We start from the raw sequence: 17,859 nt of genomic DNA on the forward strand, positions 1-17,859 counted from the left end.
GCTCAGCCAGGAGCCTGCTTCCCCGCCTCTCTCTCTGCCTGCCTCTCTGACTACTGTGATCTCTCTCTTCAAATAAATAAATCAAATCTTAAAGACAAGGGGGAGAGAAAGGTCATTATCAATCCAGGGAATATGAAAATGTCAAAGATATTACCCAAGTGTTTACCATAGTTATCCACTGGTACTAGTAAATAAAGCCAAGCAACTCCTACCATAGCAAAAAAACTATTAATGAGCCATCAAAAAACAGGTCAGTTATCAGTATTTATTTTGGAATTCCCCATAGTTTTATCTTATCAAGTTGCTTTTCCTTCCCCCTTTTAAAGCAGCCTGTTTAGTGAAAGTTGACTGAATCAAGATGGGGACAGAACGAGGTACTGTCACAACGCTGGTCTGTCTTTGCGCATATATTGCCCATGACTGTTTCACCTAAACACACAATTATTTTACATATAAAGTGTTTCTAAAGCAGATGAAAACAATCACTTTGTGAGTGTCCAATTTGTCTTCAGAACGTCAAGTCATCAGTAACTAGAGCACTTTTAAAATGTCTTTCAACATACTTATGAATATGTTTCTTCCGGTAATTATAGAAGATTATCAACTATCTAATCTATGTCCTCACCAAACAAGATGAGAAAATATATATGGTACATAAAAATACACGTTTTCATGACTCTGGATATTTATTGACTAAACATATACTCATTTAAGATAGAAGTGATTAAATACTGAAATAGCAAACCATTTGATAGGATTTTGCCTTTTACCACCATAATTAAATGTTATGCTGAGTAAATCCAAACGAATTAATCACTTGTGGACTAAAAGAAAACACAAACACACTCACAAAAAGGTTTCATTACAAAAGAATAAGAATATATGCTAATATATATTTATAACTTACTTAAATATTACATGTGGTTACTTTCTTCCTAACTTAGACAGCAAATCAGAAAATATTGAGGAAAAGGACTCAATGGACGTGCATCCCAGCCAGTCAATTGTCCCCACTGCGCCTCAGGCCGAGGTTTCAACAGACCTCACCAAAATGCTCTCTCAAATGGGACAGACCTTGGAAACCATGATGTTCACGTTTCATGAGTTTGCTGGGGATAAACGCTACTTAAGAGAGGAGCACCTGAGAGTACTCATGGAAAAGGAGTCCCCTGGATTTTTGGAAAATCAAATAGATCCTCTGGCCGTGGACAAAATAATGAAGGGACCTCGACCTGTGCCTAGAGGGCAAAGTGGGCTTCCAGAGCTGCTTCTCTCTATCTCAGGGCTCACCATCACATGCAATGACTATTTTGTAATACACATGAAGCAGAAGGGAAAAACATAGGCAACAATGAGCAACACTCCCACCCACTGAGAGTTCTCTAGAAGGGTCTCTTAAGAATCTGTCCTACAGCATCCCCCAGTATAAATTCCATGGGTACATTGGGACCCTCAGAAATTGTGCAAGTAAAATCCAACCCCCAATTGAGAAGCAGAGAAAGAAAAGTCAGATAAGCTTTTGATTTTTATATTGCTTGCATCCTCTTGCCCTCAGTAAACAAATTCCTTTTCTAGTTTCTCAAAACAAAGAAAAGAAAAATTGAGAAAAGGTTACTCTTGCCGTGGGTAGCCAAGCTGACCTCAGTAGGAAGTGTTTTTCTAATTACCTTTCTACCATGTTTCATCAGCTTATCAGGTTGGATAAAACAGTGGAATAATGGGAGCATATTAAAAATATGAATATGTGTATAAATTGGCTATATATTTTCTAACCTATTAAGTGAAAAGATATTATAGAAAGTGATAGCTACCTCTTATTCCTCCTAATTTGTATATTAGAAATTGATGACCTATCTTTACATTCTTAGAAACAAATAATCCGGGGTACCTGGGTGGCTCAGTCATTAAGCATCTGCCTTTGGCTCAGGTCATGGTCCCAGAGTCCTGGGATAGAGCCCCGCATCAGGCTCCCTGATCTGCAGGAAGCCTGCTTCTCCCTCTCCCACTCCCCCTGCTTGTGTTCCCTCTCTCGCTGTCTCTCTCTCTCTGTGTAAATAAATAAATAAAATCTTAAAAAAAAAAAAAAAGAAACAAATAATTCTATTTTTTGCACAAAAATATTCCTTACTAGGATTTAAGAAGCCTTGAAAATGGTTGTCTCCACAAAAACTGGACTTTAAAAGGACAACCCTTTAATGTAGCTGAATTCAACTAGTATGAATCAGTATGGCCAGCTTGTGTTCTAATTAGTTGAGCATCCTTTCTGATTGTTGACTGGTCAACAGTTTAGATATCGCTTCTGACTTTTCTACATGATGGACAAAGCCCTTTGACGTTTCTGATATATGCTTGCTAGGTTGTATCTTTGGTAGATGAACTCAAGTTTGACACATATTCCTATATAATATATAGAGCATAAATATTTTAATTTTTTAAATTTATTTAAGAGCATAAGCATAAATATTTCAGCACAAGGTAAGTTGACCATAGGCTTTCATTTGGGGTAGTTTGGGGTAAAGTCTGAAGGTATCTTCACTACTCGTGTGTTCCAGACGAAATCATATGCATTATTTAAATATCTAAAAAATTTAAATACTCTTATTTCAGTAATTGGAAATATACCCTCAAAGCAACATAAGCTGAGTGGGTTTAGTTTTCTAAGAAGTTGAAACACTTAAGGATTGCCACATGGCAAGAAATAAGCCACAAATGGCCTTTAGATTCTAGCAGAAAATCATTAAGAAAATCCAAGGTTAATATATATATATATATATATATATATATATATATATATATATACCATCAAACTGTTGATTAAACTTTATCTAAATAAGAATATTTTCTTGGGGTGCCTGGGTGGCTCAGTGGGTTGGGTCTCTGCCTCCGGCTCAGGTCATGATCTCAGGGTCCTGGGATGGAGCCCGTATCAGGCTCTCTGATCAGCGGGGAGCCTGCTTCTCCATTCCCCGTCTGCTGCTCTGCCTACTTGTGATCTCTCTGTCCAATAAATAAATAAAATCTTAAAAAACAAGAATATTTTCTTAAGAAAAGAGAGAAGAGAGGGCAAAAGGTAAATAGGAAGAACCAAAAATGATCTCAAAGAGGTCAAAAGTATGGATAGAAATCACCATCCAACTGACAACCCTGCTTCCCCATGTCAGATCATGACTTGGTTTTGGCCCGGATATTGGAGAAATCTAGACTTGGAAACTCCTCCTTTGAACAGTGCTAGCTGACAATCAGTATCCATTTAGTATCAAGTCTGACCTGGCAGAGACTAAACAAAAGAATTTTCAACTCAGCTATTTGGACATTTAAAATTTTCATTGAGTGTACACTACAAGAGAGAAATTCTGGCGGAAAAAATGTTTATACATTTTTATACCACTGCTTTATAAGGCCTCCATCTTTTTTCTAGCCCACCCAGCCAATTTAATATGGCCTTAAAATACTGTTATAAAGAATGTATAAACCTATGTGCAATTTTATCCAAGTGATATTTGTACCGTTCTAGAAACAATAATGGATAGCTGTCAGGTTCTGGATTAGAGATATAAGAAGTCAGGTATCTAGAGCAATGGAGAAATAGAGATTGAGACTGGTATTTTGACATTTCCTGGGTTATGTTCTCTTTTCTCTTCCTTGAGCTCTTTGAATACATTCTCCCTTTTCATTTTAAGTGACTGACATGCTGCCAATGTTACAGAACCTAGATTCACTCCCTGGAGACATTACTTTTTTTTTTTAACTCCTTGGACATTTGGGAATACAATGTATAGCAAGTAGATATACTGTAAATTGAATTGCTAAGGGAGTTTGCTCTTTGCTTAAGTAAGTTCTTCCATAAGATAAATAATGTTCTTACAAAGCAATTAATACCACCAGTGGAGCAATGCTCCTCTAACTTTATGAACAAATTGAGATGTTTACAAGAAACACCGTATGAAAACTTCTGATGGATTTATTAATAAGAACTTGGATTTACACTTGTTTTGTTCACTGCTGTATGCCTAGCTTGTAGAAAAGTACTTGGGAGAGTAGTATAAGCTCAATAAATAACTGGGAAATGAATAAATGAATGAACACTTTCAAGGCCTGACCTGAGACAAAAGTACGGAGTCTCATTTCAAGTGCACAAGGGAAGCAGGAGAAATACCAGTGTTTAGGCTTTTACCTTCTCACATGAGTAGTTAGAACCACTCAGTTGGGAGGAGGCTAATGGCAAGTGGATGGGAAGTTTCTGCATGTTACAGATTTAAAAGCATACTCTCCATCAATTTGTTTACACTATTGAAAATCAAAATCGTTTTTTTTTCCACAAGGAATTATATATTTTTAGGCCCATATTGACTAAGATATAGGGGGAAAAAACCCATAGAAAGCCCCACAGAACTTCTAACAATAGTCTAGGCATAAGTATACTAGGCAGTAACACTTTCCATGATTTAATACCCTAGCGGATAAACATTTATATTTAAAGTGTAGATACATTTTGGAAACACTCAACTGACTCAGGAAACACATGTGCTTTGATGCCATGGGGTCATACTTCAGGTGGAGCCCCGGGAAATTTTTTGGAAAGTACTGGGAGAAATAGGTTGGAAGGAGGGAGAGAGAGCACATAAATCCATTAGCAATTGCATTTATAGCTCTCCCCATCTGTCATTTTCAAAGCATTTTTCTAATATTAGCCGCTGAAGTTCTAAGTACACATGGCTCGCATCCATTGTCTCCTCTCACTTGGTAAAGACAAAGAAGGGAACGCAGAAAGCGTAAGTGACTTATCACTCGTTCGTGACCCAGGTGAAAATAAATGCAAAGACTTAAGCCACAAGTTCGCAATTTCCTTCCTTGTGCTGAAAATCTATGAGGCCAACTTTTTCCCTAGGAATGACTTTTTGCCTTTTAACAGCATCTTCACTCCAACTCTGCACATCAATTAGGGAGAAAGCATGGGATATGAAAACATGGTTGGAGTTACCTATGATAATCCATTGCATTGTAGATTTGATTATGCCAATTTAAGGCAAGAAAGGCCAACTTAGAGAAAAAAAGAATCATGGGACGTAAGCAAGACTTGATGAATTGTATGAGGTCTACAGCTGCCATCAAAATCACGTAACACAATGGATTTCTATGGTCTTTGTTTTAGTTTTACCAAAGCAAAGTGATTCAGTCGTTTTAACTAAACTCATACCTCCCTATCTCCCCGGAACATAAATGATATTACATAGTCTGCTCTCAGTGGAGACAAAAGTGGCCTGTATCGTTTAACAAAATTGTCTGAAGAAATTAATAGCTGTATGATGGTCCTAAATAGTTCTATCATTAGATCAGTCATTTTAAACTTTAAAATATGTATGTGCCTCCCACTGGAATGTACACTTGAAAAAGACAACTAGAAAACTTTAACTGAATGAGTCTTGCCCCTACTCAGGCTATACCTGCACATGTGCAAGAGAGCTGGGAATCTGGAAGCTTCTAGTGACTAAAGTCTGCAACATGCCTCTAGAATGACCAATAGACTAACTAGTCACTCAAATGAGGAAAAGGTTTGGCAAGTCCAAGGGGAAAAGGAGCTTACAATTATTCACCCACCAAAATTTTTAAAAAAGAAAGAAAAAAAAAACTTATACAGAAATTCAGGACGTATCTCACAAGGGGAAGAAGAAACTAAAAAAATTTAAGAGACAAAGCCAGCCTATACAAATTAGAATAATATATGCACAAATCTCTGGAGAAACTCTATTATATCACAATTAATGCAGAGCCTGCAATCAAGCCAGGCTAATTTCAATAGATTCCAAGTTTTGAACAGTTCCTAGACTATCCAAGTGGGAATTTGGCCAGGATGCTGGGGTTAATAATTCATTTTGAGAGAGGCTAATTCTTTGGGAAGCAGCCCACTCTGCAGGAGGAAGCATTTGGCCCATGTGAGCAAATTTGCTCTTCAAGATCGCCCTTTATTAGCTCCACAAGACACCTTTCTTTCTTTCTTTCCTCTTTTTTTTTTTTTTTTTGGAGAGGGGGTGGGGGGGTAGGGGTCAGTTTACTTTCTCATACATGTAGAAATATTTATCATGTTTTCAATAAATATAGAAGACACTCAGAGAAATTCTTCAAGCATATACATTAAATGTTTGGGTTCTTAAAGAACAAATTTTACATCAACTTCCAATTACTACGATCTGAGTACAGGGTTGTCAGAGGAGTAGTGGGCAAATGCACTGCCTCTGGAATCACAGTCCTGGCTTTTCATCTTGGCTCTAAACTGTGAAACTTTGAAGAGGCCACTGAATCACTCTAGGATTCAGATTCTTCACTCCTAAAATAGGAAAACTAATGGTGCCTACTTCATAGGGGTCTTATGAGGTTTAAATAAGTCATTTGTTAATTGAACAAACAATTACTGAGTGCCAGACCCTGTTTGAGGCCCTGAGAATACAGTGGCAAACAGACGAGATAAATCCCTGACCTCATGGAATTTGTATTCTGATAAAAGATATATGCAACCACCACCACCACCACCGACAACAACAACAACAACAAAACCACACACACAGTCTACCTGGGACTAAGTTTTATAAAGAAGAACTTGATTAAGGTTATCTCTGAAAGGAGATAGAAAGTGACTAGGGATGCTGTTCTTTTATGTAGGGTAGGTCAGTGAGAACATTCTGGAAAGTAACACCTGAGCAGAGACCTAAATAAAGGCTGAGCCGGCCAGGAGGCTGGGAAGCTGGAGACCAGAGTCCTAAAGCAGAGGAAGGGGACTGAGTGCATGTGGAAGGATAGGGCCAGCAAAGCAGCCAATGCCAGACCATCTCAGGTCTTAACGGGTCATCTTAAAGGACTGAAGTACTAACCTAGCATCTGGCACATAATGGAACACATAACATAACGGCAGTTTATTCCAATATTGGGTAAATATAGTCACAGCTCAGAATCTTTTGTTTCCATTGCTCTGCTACGCAGTTGGAAGTATTCTCCTTCTCCGTTAATCCTCTCAGCCTAACATAGCTGATTCCTAACTGACACCTTCACACATTTTAAATGCTCATGAATATCACCACTGTTTCTAACCACAAACTTTTCCTGTGCTGTGTGATTATTCAGCATCTTTTTTGTCTGCTAATGGGTCTTAAAAGTGATGGGTTCTTTCAAGCACTTTGGTCAAGGGGAGTGGAGGTACACAAAAATAATGGGACATATTAAGTAAGGAGATGAAGTAATATAGTATCCTTGTTTTCCCCTAGGAACACCCAAATTTGGGTGTTACTTCCTACTTAGCTGTTTTAGAAGGAAATCTTTCACTGTTCTTCATGTCTCTAAATCTGACTATAGTTAAGCCCAACCAGGAGCACCCGCAGGAGATACTGAATGAATCATTCCTACCTTTCCCAAAACTTGAATGGCTCCATGTCATCAACAACCAGAGTCTTAGGGAACCTGGGTAGCTCAGCTGGCAAAGCATCTGACTCTTAATTTTGGCGCAGGTCCTGGTCTCAGGGTTGTGAGATTGAGCCCATATCGCCTCTATGCTAGGCGTGGAGTCTACTTAAGATTCTCTCTCTCTCTCCCTCCCTCTGTGCTCCCTCCTCCCTCTCACCCCCCTAAAAAAAAACAAACAAAAAAAAAAACAAAAAAAAACAAAGCCCAAACAAACAAACAACCAGAGTCTTGGCCTGCATTTGAAGATCTTTCACATTCTGGGCCCAACCTATCTTCCCAAACTTGCATCACACTACCCTAGAACACATACATAAAATCCTAACTGAACCATACTGGCCTCTCTGTCCATTTTATTCCTGTATTATTGCCATCAAAATATTTGCCATCTTGTAGGTAGTTGAGATGCTCTCCCTTATTTTAGGCTCTCTTCTGGTTTTTATATACTTGGGAGCCTATGTTTCTCAGCCCCTCTTCCCCATGAATTGGGCAGGGCCATGCTCCTAGTTCAAGACATGTGAATGTGACTAAGGGGGTACATAGGCTCTTTGGGGGCTAAAGAACTCACTTGCTGATATAAATTCCCCAGGTCCTTTCTCTTGCTGTGGCAATCACGGTACTTGTTGAGAAGAGGAGCCACAAAATGGAAGGACCTTTACATGCGACCTTGCATATGGAAGACAGCTACCTCAGAGAGTAGCATGAACTCCTCCTCAGGGACTTTGTGTGCCAAGAAACAAACACTTATGTTAAGCCATCGAGATTCTGGTGCTCTTTGTCGAGGCAGCATAACACAGCCTATGCTAACTGATATACCATTATTCAAGATCTCCTTTGATCATTACTTTGAAGTGATTCTTCCTCTCTTAAAAAGTCGTATGGAAATAATTTTACTGTTTTTTAGTTGCTGGTAAATTATTGCTTAGTAGGAAGAATCAATGCTACTGAAAAGTCTCTTTGATACACTTGGGAGCTCAGAAATGGAGGTTGAAATGAATCCCACAGGGTTCTGAAGGGCTGACAAGCTGTGTTGAGAGCTGCCTAGAAAAAGAGATGGAGAGATGAGTAAGGTTGTTCAGAGGGGACACTTGGAGATGAGCTGGGTATAAAAAGAATTTTTCAAGTGACACTTGTGCTATGTGATGCAACAATTTCCCATGTCACAGCAAAACTTTAATAAAATTAGAAAATGCAAAAACTCCTCAGGTGGTTTGATTTCTTCAAGAAGCTGATGAAGGGCCTGAATTTTGCACCAAGATTGTGTAGGGTTCAAACAGTCATTTGAGTGGTCAAAGGAATCAGCTGATATCTGGGTCACACTTCACTTATTATTGAAGCAAACAGGAGAGATCATGTAACCGTCTTGGATTATAGATACTGGGGGGCCTTGACTCCCCAGTAAGAGGAAGATTCTCAGCAAGAGGAACTATATTTCACACATCTCTTTATTCCTGCAGGTGCTTAACCCCAAACTTTAGAGTGAAGGACCCCAGTAAAAATGGACCACGTGAACAGATGACTGCTGCAGATCAAAACTAGTCCCTTCATTTTGCTTTCTCATACCAAAATGTATAACTTACTCTTCTACTTTACTTTTCTGCTAGAAACATTCTCAGAATATTCTACGATATTTTGATGATTTTTAGCTTGTAAGTGGTAGCAAATATTTTAAGTCCTTCCCAGTACAACCTTGCTAATTAGACACTGTTCCATTTATTCTCTTAATCTGCACTCTTAGCTGCATTTAATGATCTGAATTTTGTCAGCATGAAGAGAAAGAGCTTCCACAAAGGGTGAGAATTGGGAGGAAATGTAGATAAAAATGAATTTCACTATCTCACTTCCAGTTTATCTTCTCTGCCATCAACATTAAAGTCCTGTTTTTGTCTCTTCAGAAAACCACATGACATTTGAGAATCTTCTCCTCTACTGCACAAATTTCAGAACCATCTGGAATACCTTCCTCCCTTCCTTCTCTCCACCTCCCTGATCGTCCATCCTTTTCTTCCAATACGAAAGTGTTTTTTTCCTTATTTGGCTTACTCTTCTTGTGCTTCTAAGCTCTTTAATTTTATCTTAATTCTCTGGCTACTTTGGTATCATTTATGTGAAGCCAAACTCACATGTACACAGGAGAGTTTGCAATAAATAATACTTGGAGATAAATCATCTGTGGTATACATCAAAATCAACTTTTCTGGTTTTTAATTCTAAATATTAATGAGAAGTTAAAAGGGCAAAGACTGTCAAGCTGGTACATCCCAGTATATGAAGAGAGCTAACATAACACATATGTAACTATTTTTAAGTATGATTGGGCTCTCCATCAGGAAGACTTCTATATGCATAAAAATTAGTAGATTAAACTCACACCTATAATCTTTGAAGATCTTCTCATAATGAAACCAGTTTCTTATGACATAATACTTGAGGAGAACATTTGTTCATTTGGCCTATTTTTGCAAAAAAAAAAAAAAAGTATAGATTAAAAAAATGATACGTGGCCCTCTCCATGTATTTCTTTTACTTGCTAGAGCTGATGAATTTAAGATTATTGGCAGAGACTATAATAATAATTTACATATATACCCAGTCAATTTTATAAAGAATGAACTCCCGGTTAAAATCCTGGTATATAATAATGGCTTCATTTCAAAGAGGAAACACGTGTGAGTGTGTCTGTCACACACACGCATGCACACACATGCACACATGTCACACACACACATGTGGACACATGCACACATACTCGCTGCCGTGAATTAGAGATGCTCACAATTTAACAAATACGTATTTCAACATGCCCTTTGCTACTCCAATTAGTGGCAGCATCTGCATGACTGTCCCCAACCTAGTGCAAGGAAAGTGATTCCTTGCCCAGACAAGGGGCTTCTGACACTTGTCTTTATTGCCCCGTCATAAATTCATAAAGGGATGTCTGCTGTAACCAGTTGGCAAGTTCACTGCATAAACATCAACACCAACTTAATGACTTGTGTACACATCGTAAACTAGAGAATCTTTATACAAAGAAATCAGATAAATCAAACATGAGCTGAGGCTTGGGGAAAGCAATTAAAGCCTTAAGTTAAGGTGGCTGGAGGAGGGCACTGTATCACATCAGAGCAGATAATAGAAAATGTGTTAACGCCACTACAGTAGGTGTAATTAAATTAATTAGTAATATTAAATGTGTTTAAAGCAACATCTCATCAACAGATAAGAGAAATAGACAAGAGCAGATAAATAGATAAGAAACATTTAAAAATTTAAATTTCCCATTTTGTGTGTTCAAAGATAGGCCAACAACAACAACAAAACCCCCAAAACCAAATACCCTGAAACTTCCTAAGAAGTTGATAAAAATAAAACAGGGAGGGGATGTAAAGTTGATCTACTTGCCTCTGGCTAGTAATGGAAAAAAGGAATAGTCAGAACATAAAAACCTCTTTGGCCCTATTTCATTTCCTATAGCATATTGAAATGTTTTGGTGCCAACCCATTTCATTCGAATACCTCAAAGGCTGATAAAAAGTATCTTTAAGGTACATTGTTTTCTGAGCAAGTATTTGCAGTCAATCCCTAAGAAATGCTGAAGCATCACCTGGTAATACAAATTTTAAAATTATTTTTTAAACATCCAAGGAGCTTTTTGCTGAACAAAAATTAGATTGCTTATATGCCAAAGCTCTTCATCAGCTGAAAGCTGGAAGCTAAATTTGGCCCTAAGAAACTGGCTTGGAACTTTAGAAGTTCTGGGGCCAGATTCAGCCCTGTATTACTTGCATGGCTTGTTATATAGGGGGGGAAGAAAAGGTCTGTTCCAGTGATAGCAAGACTTGCATTTATTCATCTCAAAAGCAATAAGATCTTAGAACGGAGCCTCCATAACACAAAATGCTTTTAAGTTCTCCCTGAGGGGAATACAATATACGCAATTTATGTAAAAAGAAGAAAAATAAAAGCTAAGTATTCCAGTTAAGGGTCAGCAATCAATATTTCTTTAACAGCCTAAGCAACATGCATTACTCTTAATACAAATACTTAGGAGACTTTACATTCTCCATAAAGGGGGATTTCTACCTAACTGGGGTTGAAAGTGACAGAATATGCTCTCCCAACTTAGTTTCTATTACTGAAAGATGAAAAACATATTTGGACAGCACTTCGTGGATCCTGTCATCCTTGGTTTAAACTTCTTACCTAAATGTCCTAAATGTTTAAACTTCTTACCTAAATGTCCTAAGCAACAGGTAACTACCTTTTAATACATCTCAATGGAATATGACAAAGACATTACAACATCAATATGAAAACCATACAGAAACAGGAAAAAAAAAACCTGAACACAAAACTTATTGTACTGAGATCATGAGAATATGGCTTTCCTGGGGGGGCGGGGTGCCCGACTTTTTTCATGGTGCTGCATGATGTTGTCAAGGAGAAGTTTTTAAAAAGTAAACCTTCTATTCATTTCAGCAGCACAGAAAAGTTATGATAAGATATTATAGGTAGATAATGGACCTAAGAAATCAAGTATAAGTAAAAGGACTGAATTTTTAAAAGCATATATACCCTAATTAGTTTCTGAGCATTCACTTTGGCCCTCAGCCAATCTATTCTCCATACTGGAGTCAGAATCATCACTGCAAAGTACAGATTTGATCTTGTCACTCTGCAGCTTGACATACTTCAGTGGATTTCCATTGCTTTCAGGCTAAAGATAAAATGCTTTTCCAGTGCCTGAAAGGAACCAGATGAGCTGAGTGGGAGCCTCCAGAGTCATGTTGTTCTATCATCTAGCATCTCCCCTCCATCCATACAACCCTTCCATTTCCACAACTCTAAATGCTTTCTCCTGCCACAGGACCTTTGCACATACTGTCTCTGACTTCTTTCCTTGTGACCTGTCCTTCACCCCTCTAATGCAACATCTTCTTACTTCACATCTACTATTAATCGTTACTGACCTTTTTGATCAGGTCAATTCCCTCTTAACATATTCTTTCAAAGCTCCCTAATTTCTCCTTAGGGCACTTTCCCAACTGTCCTTTTACCAGTCTATGAGCACCACAAGGGCAACACTTGCATCTATTCTTTTTATCCACCATTATATCTTCAGTGCCTGTCACAGAGGGTGGTTCATAAAGGAAGTGCTTGATTAATACCTGTGGGATGAATGAGTGAGTGAATGAATGTCAAGGTATAATTAAGCTTCTTAAAAAAGCCCACAAAAGCAACCTTAAGGCCTTTCTAGGCAGCTTGAAATGAACTAATAATTCAGAGACTATATCAATACAGGCACTGCTCGATGGCTAGGATTGAATGATTCCATTGTGGTTGGTGAGGCCCAGCTGAAGCATTAAAGAAGGACCATCAAAGAGCCCTTCTGCTACTCACCAGCTCCTTAAAAAGTGGCACAGGGGCACACCGGCTGGATCTTTTGCTTGCGCATGGCTGTCTTCCATACTTAGCCAAGCTGACTCAGAAGTTAAACCCCTTAGAAGGATGAGTTATCCACTTACTGGGTTTTTAAATAAAGAAGCCTATTAATTTTTCTTCACATTTGGAGTAAGTAACCAAACAGTGGTCATCTGCAAAGAACTTCTAATTTCTCCCTCCATCTGTATATGCTTTCGTGATGTCTATTTTTAAAAATTCATTTATTAGTCCTGTGCCTTTTAAAACTTTTTTTCTTCCTGTTCTTTCCTTCTCTCAGTGATGTGTTGCCATATGGCCTAAGGAGCCCCAGGGACGTTACCCGCCACCATCATTTCTCCTGGTTTCCAAATGACCTTAATTTTACTAAGGTTTAAGATTCAAGTGTATAACAACCTCTCTTTCTTTCCAAAGCAGAATTTAGAGGACTCCGTTTCTGCCTGCTGCTCCCCTTGCTTGTGCACTCTCGGTCAAATAAATAAATAAATAAAATCTTCACACACAAAAAACAAAATGGGTTTCTTTGCATGGGTTATGAGTTTTCTTTAGATCTGTTAAGTATCTAGTAGATACTTAGATCTCTGTATTCGCATACCTGCTTTGTCCTTGCTAATAGACACCAATAAAACTCTAGGAAGACGGCTTCTGTTTCCACCAAATCTGTTTGCTCATCTATAGAATAGAATAAAAATACCCTACAGGTCATTAGGAGAATTGGGAGGATGAACGGAGTGATGATGATTTAAAAAGCTAAGGGACACCTGGGTGGCTCAGTCATTTAAGCATCCGACTCTTGATTTCAGCTCAGTTCTTGATCTCAGGGTTCTGAATTCAGAGTTGTGAGATCAAACCCTGTATCAGGTTCCAGACCGGGTGTAGAGCCTGCTTAAGATTCTCTCTCTCCCTCTCCCTCTGCCCTTCCCACCTCCTTCTTAAAAAAAAAAAAAGTTAAAAATGGTAACCATATTTTGATTTAAAAAAAAAACCCCTAGGGCGCCTGGGTGGCTCAGTGGGTTAAGCTGCTGCCTTCGGCTCAGGTCATGATCTCAGGGTCCTGGGATCAAGTCCCGCATGGGGCTCTCTGCTCAGCAGGGAGCCTGCTTTTCTCTCTCTCTCTCTCTCTCTCTCTCTCTGCCTCTCCATCTACTTGTGATCTCTGTCAAAAAAATAAAATCTTAAAAAAAAATAAAAAATAAATAAAAAATTTTAAAAAACCCTAAAAACAAATGATAATTGTTCTCTTATTCTTTTAAAAACACTGGTGTTCTATTCGAAAACTTTGTGAGATATATAAATCCACTAGTTTCTAAAACTGTTTGCAGCTTATATATGATATGCCTCGTTGTCCATAGCTCCCCAATAGAATTTATAATTACATATTTCTAAACATTTAATTTAGCGATATTTTTATTATTTTTTTTAAGATTTTATTTGTTCATTTGCCAGAGAGAGAGCACAAACAGAGAGAGAGGGAGAAGCAGGCTCCCCACGGAGCAAGCCCGACATAGGGCTCGATCCAGGACCCTGGGATCATGAACTAAGCGAAAGGCAGAGGCTTAGGCAACGGAGCCACCCAGGCATCCCTTAGGTTAGCAGTGTTTTTACATCAATTCTCTTTCTCACTGTTGTCCAAATGAGAGCGTTTTTTTATCTTTGCCTTTGAAGTCATTTTAACATAAATCAGTCTCATTTCCATTTCCTAGAAAGTTGGAGAATGTCACCCAAATTTCTGCTAAGGATGAACTCCTGTCTTATTTTGTATCATGAAGTGCCCATTCTTCATGATTAAGAAATAATAATAATACATTAGGGAGAATATCAAGTCTACAATGTTATGTTTTAAAATACCAAATATCATGTTGATACAAAACAACAGATTTCAGAATTGTAAACATTTATATTTCAAGTTTTACCTGTTTCACTTGCTACGTGTTTTGTTTCTATCTAGCCACAGATGTGGGGTTCAGGAAGGTCAATGAGTCCACCAATTTTATTTGTAATATTTTTTATACTTATACTCCAAAATCAAATTATTTATATTCTGAAAATTAAGTCATTTTATATATACCAACAGCTCAATGATTCCCTATATTTTCCTTAATTCTTAAAGCATTTCAGAGCTGTGACATACCCTAACATCATCTAAAAATATGAAAAATAGAAACAAAAAAGGTCATTTCCCAAACAGTAGGTATTCATCATGTTGAAATACGATCTCGCCCTCTAGGTCTGACCCTCACCTCGCCTCAGACTTCCTGGATTCTTACACAAGAATCACAGCCGTGGCACACAAGGGTTAACATAGCTCATAAGCTAAATTCAGGATTAAATGGACAGGGCATGAAGAACAAGGACCTCCTGGTTAAATCTCCATGCCACGTGTGGTCAAGAACAAATGGAACAGTCTTTCCCTGTCTCTGGCCTTTCTTGATCTTTGGGGTGAGAAAGTAATGGACTGTGGTATAGTCACAACCACCAGAATTTCTCTTGGCACGTTTTGTGTGCCAATCACAGAGAAATGCTTCCTTATATTCCTGGTAAGACGTGCCCAGAAGAGAAGAGTCAGGCTCGTATTTTTCCCAAAGATTAAAATATCAAGAGATGGGAAATCCCTCCCCTCCATAGAACGACCTTATTATCGAGACTAAGGCAAGCACCTGGGGAATTAAGAGCTGACATACCTCATTTTAAACATCTACCATATGTTCACAGAAAATAGAGCCACGTTACTTATCACTTTCTGTTTTTCTTTCATTGGTTTATGTTTTGCTTTGAATAAAAACTGCATGAAAACACAGTCTTACATTACCAGGTAGGCTGCTCCTCCACGGAATAGCTCAATAACATTTTTAGTGTTTTATTTATGCAAACAAAAGAGCTCCTCAAATCAGCGCGGGTTGAACTGCTTGGAGAGTGCTGTCTGAATTTCAGTCAACTGAAGCTTTTTCCTAACACTGTTCAGGTGCAGACACTCCCCCCAAAGGCCCAGGATTGCTTTTTTCCCCTTCTTGTTTTTTTCTACAAATCACATAGCAGTGTTTCAGCGCTCTTTAAATTTATTCAAAATAGAATCGGGAAATTTCTGAAGGCAAGTCGCAAGTCCATGGGTGCACCACAAAAATGAGTTTTGTTTTTTTTTTTTTCTCCAAGTGTTCCCTGCTTTTACTGAACGCCTTACCGTGCGTCATGGGCTCTGCACACAACGCACTTCCTCCTCTCGAGACAACGCTGTGAGATTAGCATGAGCAGCTCCATCTCAGGCTGAGCTTCCGAGAGGGTAAGTTATCTGCCTAAGGTCACCCAGCTAGAGAGTGGTAGAACTGGGAATCCAACTGTGGTTCTCTTTTTTGTTTTTTGTTTTTTAAATTTCCAACTGTTTATCGTTTTGGCTGGTTCACAACAGAGAGGATACTCACAGGCACCTCCACGCCCAGGCTGAGTTCCAAGGTGACAGAATGTGAATGCAAGTGGGTGAGAGTGGCTTCTTCTGGACATGATCCTATCCAGGGGTATATGCTAACACATATGTGTCATCTAGAAACACTGGACCTTATACACTGTGACACACCACAGCTGATGGAGACGGAAGGCACTATGCCTCTGGGTCAAGAAACTGGACAGAAAACAGTAGATCAGATGATTGAGACTCAATTTCTCCATAGTTTTGCTGGGAGTCATTAATTTTTATTTCTTCATCTTTTAGTATGATTAGTGGGGACATGCAATTTAACCCAGTGTTTATGGACTACCAATGATCAGCAAGCATGATGCTTGCATGGGATATAAAGAGGAGTAAAACCACGACCCGTGACCCTAAAAACTTTAAAGTTCAGATGGAACTTTTAAGGAATGGCAAGTATACAAATGACAACCCAATAACAGAATCTTAGAACCAAAATTCAGCTCAGGAAAAAGATTTTTTAAGAATCTTTCATATAGTTATTTAAACCCAGGTTGCTAATGGCATCAATATTAAAGGATTTAAATAAATCAAATTCATTAAATAGACAGCAACAAATGAGATATTCTGAAACATAATTAAAAAAAAAATCCCATTGATTAGAAGGAAGAGGGAAGAAGGGTAGCAAAATGTTTAAAAGCATAGATTTTGAATCAGATGGAATCTAATTCAAGCTCGTAGCTGTACTGACTATACCCATTACTTTGCCTCCTCTTGGGCTCCTCATCTATTAGAAGGAATAATAAGCAATATCCTGTGTCATAGAGCTGTCATATTTCAGAAGGTAATCACTGCAATGAACAACTTACTAGCACGGTCAACTCATCATAGCAATAGACATCAACTCATAATATTAAATATCCACAAAAGCAGGATCTTTTTCTTGGGGAATTCCCTATCCCTAATTCCTGAAGGTAACATCTAGGAGAGCCTGGCTGACCTTTATCCTCTTGAGGGATCTCTGGCAATCAGGGCTTCAGTAAACACAGGCAAACCATGAAGTGCTCTCCAAATCCAAAGTCTAACCAGAGGAGACCAAGCAACCCTCATCCAACTCCACTCGCTGCTTGCTTAGCAACTACTAATGTACCAGATTCCTTGCGGAGAGGCAAGGAGGACCCACACTGCAGACGTTACTTCTCTGGCCCTCTAGGAGGGCACATGCTCTCCAAGTCCAAATTGTAACGGGGCCACAAATTTTGATAAGCCACTCTCTTTGGGTAGAAGCACACACATCCTCCGTATTTCACAAGATGATACACGACCCACAAAAACTTCTTAACAATTAAGCCACGTTTCTTCTTGGCAATACGAATCTGTTTCCGGTCTACAGGCTGATTTCCTTGGCCTTTATGACAACAAGAACAGCGATGAGGATTAACCTTCAGTTAAACGCGTAGTATGTGCCAGAGACGGTGTTGGGTGATTTACATATATTTCTGCTAATCCTCCGAGCGAATCTGTGTTTTACAGATGCAGAATCTGTTGAAGTAACACCTTCAGGAAGGAGC

General features: G+C 38.6%; 1 protein-coding gene and 1 pseudogene across 8 annotated transcripts in view; one reads left to right on the plus strand and one right to left on the minus strand.

Annotated features, from left to right (window-relative positions):
• MEIS2 (Meis homeobox 2) overlaps window positions 1-17,859 on the minus strand; it is a 208,292-nt gene that overhangs the window by 71,683 nt on the left and 118,750 nt on the right. The gene's annotated exons all lie outside the window — the stretch shown is intronic.
• LOC132029173 (protein S100-A10-like) lies at window positions 1,052-1,345 on the plus strand (annotated as a pseudogene).

The sequence above is a fragment of the Mustela nigripes genome, chromosome 13 (assembly GCF_022355385.1).
Source record: "Mustela nigripes isolate SB6536 chromosome 13, MUSNIG.SB6536, whole genome shotgun sequence".
NCBI classification, from domain to species: domain Eukaryota; kingdom Metazoa; phylum Chordata; class Mammalia; order Carnivora; family Mustelidae; genus Mustela; species Mustela nigripes.